Raw genomic sequence first — 8,805 nt, 5'->3', positions numbered from 1 at the left:
AAGGAGACAAGGTCTGTCAGTGAGGACTGAGGTAAGGGTGATCAGAACTTAGTGTGGGACAAGATAGGTGCAACAGGGTTCTGGACAAGTTGCAGCCTATGAAAGGATCGACAGCCATTAGGAAGGTACAGGTGGAAAATTAAAGTGGCTCTTCTGGGCCTTGTACTACCCCAGACAATGCATTTACCAACTTGGCCTGATAGGGAGTACGCATGTACACTCATAGGGCAGGAGTTTGGAAACTTCTGCCCAAAGTCAATGGACTCTGTCGAAGGGTCATGAGGACTCGAAACGTCAACTCTTTTCTTCTCCGCCGATGCTGCCAGACCTGCTGAGTTTTTCCAGGTAATTCTGTTTTTGTTTTGGATTTCCAGCATCCTCAGTTTTTTTGTTTTTATTATTATTGTCAATGGACCTATTGGCTGGTTCGTCACATTTTCTTTCCGGCCACAACGATTCCTGCGGCAGGAGGGACTGGAAAGTCCCACCCATGGAGCTGAGCCTAAAGCTGACCCTCATTCAACTCCGCAGCCAATGAATGACTTTTGTAGTCCAGTCACTGTTGTATTATAGGAAACACAGCAACCAATTTACACTCAGCAAACTCCCACAAACAGCAATGAGATACATGATCAGATGGCAATTGAGAGATAAATATTGATCGGAGTATACAGTCACTGAAGGATGGGTGGGGGGTACTTGAACCCACACCATCTGACTCAAAAGCAAGAATGTCACCATTGAGCTGAGGCTGAGGCTTCATATTGGTAGGTGCTGTCATCTAAGGGAGTGCCTCTAAATTATACATTCAACCTAATATCAAACTGAAATGAGGGAACATCAATAAATGCTCAAACTTTATCACTGCACCCAAATTTTCCACTGCACAGTTACACTTCTACAGAGTTGAATATTAATGACCCAGCTTTTAACAATGCAATCAAGACTGGAGAGGAACACAGGAATTCTCACCAGAGAAACAGGAGTGAAAGGGTTAATGATCTAGCGGTTAATTGGACAGAGTGGTCCAGTAACCATGGGGATGCCTAGGGCGGTGCTATAAAATGTGCCTTTGAGCTGTTGATGCTGCTTGTAAGGAATGGCTCTTGACAGCACACTGGCCTCAGCTACAGGACTCATCACAGCTTCATCCTCAGCTCTATAATGTTCATCTGTCTGTTTCAGGGTAAGAACTCACGTCTGTTGAAACACATGAAGATTTCTATTGAAACAAGAAAGACTAGGAGGAGATTTAATAGAAGTTTTACAAAAAAAAAATTTGAAGGGTTTTCTTCAGTAGAGTGAATAAGGACAGGCGATTTCCTTCGGTTGGAGAATCAGCGGTGAATCGATTCAAGATTATAGTGAGAGTAAGGTTATGGGGAGAGAGCGGGGCAATGGAGTTAATTTGGGATTGATACTGGGCTATGGGGGGAGACCGGGGCAATGGGATTGGTTTTGGATTGATACTGGGCTATGGGGAGAGAACAGCCAGTGAGATTAGTTTGGGATTGATACTAGGCTATGAGGAGAGAGCTATCAGTGAAATTAGCTTGGGATTGATACAGGGCAATGGGGAGGGATGGCAGTGAGATTAGTTTGGAATTGATATAGGGCTATGGGGAGAGGTGGCAGTGAGATTAGTTTGGAATTGATATAGGGCTATGGGAAGAGGTGGCAGTGAGATTAGTTTGGAATTGATATAGGGCTATGGGGAGAGATCAGACAGTGAGATTAGTTTGGAATTGATATAGGGCAATGGGGAGAGATGGCAGTAAGATTAGTTTGGGATTGATACAGGGCAATGGGGAGGGATGGCAGTGAGATTAGTTTGGAATTGATATAGGGCTATGGGGAGAGATCAGACAGTGAGATTAGTTTGGAATTGATATAGGGCAATGGGGAGAGGTGGAGTGAGATTAGTTTGGAATTGATATAGGGCTATGGGGAGAGATCAGACAGTGAGATTAGTTTGGAATTGATATAGGGCAATGGGGAGAGATGGCAGTGAGATTAGTTTGGGATTGATACAGGGCTATGGGGAGAGGTGGCAGTGAGATTAGTTTGGAATTGATATAGGGCAATGGGGAGAGATGGCAGTGAGATTAGTTTGGGATTGATACAGGGCTATGGGGAGAGGTGGCAGTGAGATTAGTTTGGAATTGATACAGGGCTATGGGGAGAGGTGGCAGTGAGATTAGTTTGGAATTGATATAGGGCTATGGGGAGAGATCAGACAGTGAGATTAGTTTGCAATTGATATAGGGCAATGGGGAGAGATGGCAGTGAGATTAGTTTGGGATTGATACAGGGCTATGGGGAGAGGTGGCAGTGAGATTAGTTTGGAATTGATATAGGGCTATGGGGAGAGGTGGCAGTGAGATTAGTTTGGAATTGATATAGGGCTATGGGGAGAGATCAGACAGTGAGATTAGTTTGCAATTGATATAGGGCTATGGGGAGAGATCAGACAGTGAGATTAGTTTGGAATTGATATAGGGCAATGGGGAGAGATGGCAGTGAGATTAGTTTGGGATTGATACAGGGCTATGGGGAGAGGTGGCAGTGAGATTAGTTTGGAATTGATACAGGGCTATGGGGAGAGGGGGCAGTGAGATTAGTTTGGAATTGATATAGGGCTATGGGGAGAGGTGGAGTGAGATTAGTTTGGAATTGATATAGGGCTATGGGGAGAGATCAGACAGTGAGATTAGTTTGGAATTGATATAGGGCAATGGGGAGAGGTGGCAGTGAGATTAGTTTGGAAATGATATAGGGCAATGGGGAGAGGTGGCAGTGAGATTAGTTTGGAATTGATACAGGGCTATGGGGAGAGGGGGCAGTGAGATTAGTTTGGGATTGATAATAGTGCCATAGGATCTTACATGTTCACCTGAGATAGCAGACAGGGTCTCAGTTTAACATTTCATCAGCAGCTGTCAGCACATTACATTCAGCACTGCCCTGGAGTGTCAGCCTAGATTTTGTATTCAAGTCCTGCTTGAAACTTGAACCAGGACTTGAACCTGCTATCTTTTGACACAGAGGTGAGATGCTACCCACTGAACCATAATTGACACCTGAAGCCGCAGCAGCTGCAGGAACCCCTCACTTTTCTGTTCATACAGTTTTCTTCATCTGTGAATGTCTGAGGGTATGAACACTTTTAACTAACAGAATGCATTATCTCAGCTCTTGCTGCTGTCTCCAACTTGCAGCAAGTTACTTTGTGGCAGTCAGGCTCAGTGGGTAGCCCTCTCGCACTTTGAGTCAGGTGTCAATTCTAGAGATTCGAGCACATGATCATGGATATATGAATGGTGACCGTTTCTACCATCAGTTCGCTCACACACCACACCTGGCAAGATGATGTGTAGTTGAGAAACTATGAGGGAATATAAGTTTTTATAAAATCATTGAATCTTTTTTAATTTTTATTCATTCACGGGATATGGGCTTCGCTGGTTGGTCCAGCATTTATTGTCCATCCCTAGTTGCCCTTGAGAAGGTGGAGGTGAGCACAGAATTCATTCAGCCTGTCATGCCTCTGCTAGCTCTTTGAAAGAGTTATCTAGTCATCCACCATCTTCAAGTTCATCTATACATCATCCTGATTTGGAAATATATCGCTGTTCCTTCACTAATGCTGGGTCAAAATCCTGAAACTTGCTCCCTAACAGCACTGTGGGTGTGCCTACACCATAGGGACTGCAGTGGTTCATGAAGGCAGCTCACCATCACCTTCTCAAGGGCAATTAGGGGTGGGCAATAAACGCTGATCTAGCCAGCGATGCCCACATCTCACGAACGAATAAATTTTTAAAAGTTTGTGTACAAGATTATGAGAGGCATGGACAGGGTGGATAGGGAGCAGCTGTTCCCCTTAGTTGAAGGGTCAGTCACGAGGGGACACAAGTTCAAGGTGAGGGGCAGGAGGTTTAGGGGGATGTGAGGAAAAACTTTTTTACCCAGAGGGTGGTGACAGTCTGGAATGCGCTGCCTGGGAGGGTGGTGCAGACGAGTTACATCCTTTAAAAAGTACCTGGATGAGCACTTGGCACGTCATAACATTCAAGGCTATGGGTCAAGTGCTGGTAAATGGGATTAGGTAGGTAGGTCAGGTGTTTCTCACGTGCCGGTGCAGACTTGATGGGCCGAAGGGCCTCTTATGCACTGTGATTCTGTGATTCTGTTAGCCTATTGTCCCAACAGCCCTGCAAATTTTTATGTTTCAACCATTTATCCAATGTCTTTTTGAATGCTCCCATTGAATCTGCTTCCAAGGTTGTGAATCTTGGAATTCTATACTGCAGAGAGATGTGAATGTTCAGTCATTCAGTATATTCAAGGGAGAGGTCGATAGATTTTTTTGTAACTAGGAGATCCAAGGTATAGGGATTTAGGGTGGGAAAGCGGAGTTCAGTTAGAAGATCAGCCATGATTTTGCTGAAGGGTGGAGCAGAATTAAAGGGTCGAATGGCCTACCTCGTTTCTATTTCTCATGTTCACCAACCTCTCAAGGTAGCCCAATCCAGATTAATTCACTGCATAAATAAACATTCTCCTCATCTTCTCTCTGGTTCTTCCGTGTGTCAGATAAGTTGATGTAAAATCACTTTAGCTTCTTTTCGCTTCCAGGTTACTATTCCCACCTCAGCCGCTCTGACTCAGATGAGGCATGGTTTATAAAGACGTTCACTGAAGTTTTTGAAAATAGAGTAATTCTCCCCATGAAGAATTTCAGTCAACCATTGGACATCAACATCACCATCAATCCCCATGTGATATTGGGCCTGGTATGGAGACACGCTTACACTTTGGAGATACTTTGGCTAAAGTTTTCAGATGTTAAATTTTTATGATTCTCATTTCACTTTTACTCCAAGGATGTGAAACGAGAAACTCTGATGACCTACAGCTGGATGTACAGGTAAGTGTTTGAAGCTTACAGTAACGTTAACTCTTTTTTTACTCTCCACAGATGCTGTTGGACTGGCTAAGTTTTTTCCAGCATTTTCTGTTTTTGTTTCAGGTAAGTGATTGAGTTTGGTTGAAGAATGAAAGACTTGCACTTACATAGTGCCTTTCATGGCCTCAAGACACCCCAAAGTGTTTAATAGCTGGTTAAGTAACTTTTGACTGTCGTAATGCAGCCAACTAGTTCACAGCAAGCTCCTGCAAACAGCAATGTGATAATCACCAGATAACCTATGATTCTCTTAGTGATATCCATTGAGGGATGAGCATGCTTGCTTCTGAATGTTGTGGGTTCAAGTCCCACTCCAGGATCTTGAGTACATAATCCAGGCTGACACTCCTAGTGCTGTTCTGAGGCGCTGGCTTCACGATGAGATGTTAAACTGAGGCTCTTCTCTTCCCTCATGTGGATTCAAAACACCCCACTCTACTATTTTGAAGAACAGCAGGGTTTTCAGGGCAACGCCTGATAACAAATTATCTGAGCATTATCTTATTGTTGTTTGTGGGACCTTCCTGTGCATAAATTGGTTACCCTGTTTCCTATGTCATAACAGTGAGTGCGCTTCAAAAGTCCTTCATTGGCTGTAAAGCACCTTGGGACGACATCAGGTTGTAAAAATGTGCAATAGGCTCAGAATTTGCTGCAGCCAACCATTAGTTAAACTCCCTCATAATCCATTTGACCCCCATGATATTTTGGGTTGCAAGTTGCTGGGAATGGGAGATGGAAATGGCGCAGTGTCCTCTCCAGGGCATCTGGGAGCTGAATGAAATGGGGCAGCAACTGTGCATTTCTTTAACCAATCAGACTGGAGGATTGTGAAACGAACAGCACAAGGTCTGAAGAAGGAAGTGTAAGTTAGAATGGCAAATCCCATGTCAAATCAGATGCAGAAGATGAAATCAAGAGAGGGCAAAAAAGATTGTATTGAGAGAGAGAATAAAAGACAGAAAAAGAATTTTTTGTACTTTAAGATTTATTTCTTATATCTCTGTTACAAGGTTAACAGGGGTGAACTGACTCCTCTCGTTGTCCTACTCCTGAGTTGGTTATAACAGAGTTTGAATTTAAAAGGGAGGCAATATTGCTAATTCAATACAAATATTTAACTATGTGTAGCTTGGTGCAAGAAATAAGCCAGACAGGTTCCTTAAATTAACAGGAGTTAGTTATATTGTTAAAGCTCACTCAGAGATGCAGAAATTATTAACAAAAGGTTTAAAATGTACAAATATGTTCAACTACCCCCTAATGCAAAATCAGCACACATATAATCACCCTTCCCCCACCTCTGCAGCACGTTAAAAAGGAAATAAAACTCTGCAGAGTATCAGAAATTTAAAACTTGGCCAAGTAACAAGTAAAGTCAGAAAAAATTATTCACTGATTGTCCAGAGGCTTAAATAAAAGCAAAATATTGCAGATGCTGGAGATCTGAAATGTAAACAAAAACAGAAAGTTCTGGAAAAACCCAGCAGGTCTGGCATCATCCATGGAGAGGGAAACAGAGTTAACATTTTGAGTTCAATTTGAGTGTTCTTTGGAGTTCCAAAAAAGTCATATTGGACTCAAAACGTTAACTCTGTTTCTCTCTCCACAGATGCTGCCAGACCTACTGGGTTTTTCCAGCACTTTGTTTTTGGTGCCCGGAGACTTGTTTACAGCTGAAGGGTCCCGGTCCACAGTGGCTACTGGTTCTTGGGTTTTCTCACTGGAGATAGTGGTGTTGATTCAGAATTCTCCTTTAAGAATGCTTGGTTTGCAGCAATGTGGTCTTCTGGTGGGTTTTTCAAATCAGAAGATTTCAGAAGAGAGGGAGATGGGGTAAGGCTATGGCAGTCTCTCTCTGACTATCCAAAGTCCAGAATATTTTTTGTACCCAGGAACTCTGGGTAAATCTCTGAGAGCTCCAGATACTCTGTGTCTCCATAAAATTAGCTTCTGTCTTTTGCAAATGCAAAATGGTAGCTGCTGTAGGCTGGTGTCCTTTGCTTAGGAAAAGTGCTCTTTTGAAAAAAGTTCAATAGGTATATATAGCCAGCTGATAACGTTATAAATGAATATATAACACATCATCATAACATCTCTAACAATAATTAAAACCTGAAAGAATGAGATTCCATGCTTGTAATAGGTAATTTTCAGTGCCACAGAGGTTGACAGGCAATAATTACCAGTTAGCATGCAATTGAAAGGTTACCTGGACTTGAAGTGACTTTGAATTTGCTTAGTATGTACAGTGTAAGTACAGCCACTTCATGCCACTCAACGTATTTGAATTAGGAACCAGACAGCGAGAGTTATCATGAAGCTAATAGCAAAGATTCTCACCAAGACAATAACTCCTCAATTTCCGAACTTAATCATACCTCTGCCCTTCCTGAAGTTGCTTTGGCATTTACACATAAATAGTACTGTTATTTTGAAAGGCATGTTTGGGGCTGTAGAAATGCAAAACTTTCTCCCCCAAGTTATTATCTCAAAGGCTGGCAATTGTGCAAGCAGATGGATGTGCTGTACTTTACCCTGTAGGCACAATACAATAACTGTGAGTTACACAAACCAGTAAAGGCTGAGGATTGCCAGCGGTGGAGGGTGGGAGTGGGGGAGGTTGATAAGGTGGAGGATGGTGGGCTGGGGAGGGTGGTGAGGGGGAGGGCGGTGGGTGGGGGAAGTTGATGAAGGGGAGGGTGGTGAGGGGGGAGGGGAGGACGGAGGGCAGAGGAGGGCAGTGAGGGTGCTTTCCCACCATTACAGATTGTACAAAGATGCTTGCTTTCCCTTACAGAAGCCAGAGCTTCTCTGTAGGCAGAGCCACAAAGTCCTACCTGCTGATGTCCAATGGCTCCATGATTTCCTAGGGTGGGACCCTTTGGACATCAGCAGGAAGGACTTTGTGGCTCTGCCTACAGAGAAGCTCTGGCTTCCTGATACCCTCATCCTGGAGATGTAAGTGATCACCAGCACATTATCCTCTCACCAGACAGCAGTTTCTCAGCCGCGACCGAGGGTGCACACTCAGGGTTTCGGCTTAAGAGGCTTTTTCCCTTGGTGCCCCACTCTGAGTGTATCACCTGCCTGTAACATTCATTTGTCATGTCCCTCCACACATGCTGTGTCCCCACTTGCTCAGTGAGAGGTTGTCATCTCTGGTTTGAGCCTCATCTATACATACACAAATGCAAGCACACGTGCCCCTACACAAACACTGGACCGGATTTAGCGCTCCCCCACTGGTAGGTTTGAAGATGGGGGGTTGTTAAATCCCGAACGTGACCTGCCCATTGCCTACCCCACTGCCCCTACCCCCGCTGCAATTATAGCAGCAGCAGAGGGTGACACCATGCAGCATACCCACCAGTGGACCAATTAAGGCCCTTCAGTGGGAATTGAATGCCCACTTTAGGGTTTCATCCTGCCACTGCCAGCATTTAACTGGTAGCAGAAGAGGCCTGTGCAGAAGAGGCCTATGCTAAGCATCCAGCCCGGCAGGTTTCCTTGTGTAGGCTGGTGGCGGACAAGGGTGGGTCCTCCCTTAACTAGTCTGCGGGGTCCATTGGCGTGTCCCCTCCAAGTTGTAACAACCTCCACCAGGTTGCCTTCCGCCCATGGCATCTCTGACTCCTACCCATCTCATCAACCCCTCTCCCTGATCCTCAAACACCTACAAAGTTCCAATCCATTACAGCTTGTTTTCTCATCACCTGAATGCAGCACCAGCAGTGACCACCGCTCCCACTGGCACAAACAGTACATTGAGTACTGCCGGCCTCTGATTGGTGGTACCTCTCTGAGGCAGGACGTCCTGTCCCTGAGGGGCAAAA

Source organism: Carcharodon carcharias, chromosome 2 (assembly GCF_017639515.1).
Source record: "Carcharodon carcharias isolate sCarCar2 chromosome 2, sCarCar2.pri, whole genome shotgun sequence".
Taxonomy (NCBI): Eukaryota; Metazoa; Chordata; class Chondrichthyes; order Lamniformes; family Lamnidae; genus Carcharodon; species Carcharodon carcharias.
The sequence above is the reverse complement of the archived record's forward strand: the minus strand, read 5'-3'. Positions refer to the sequence as shown.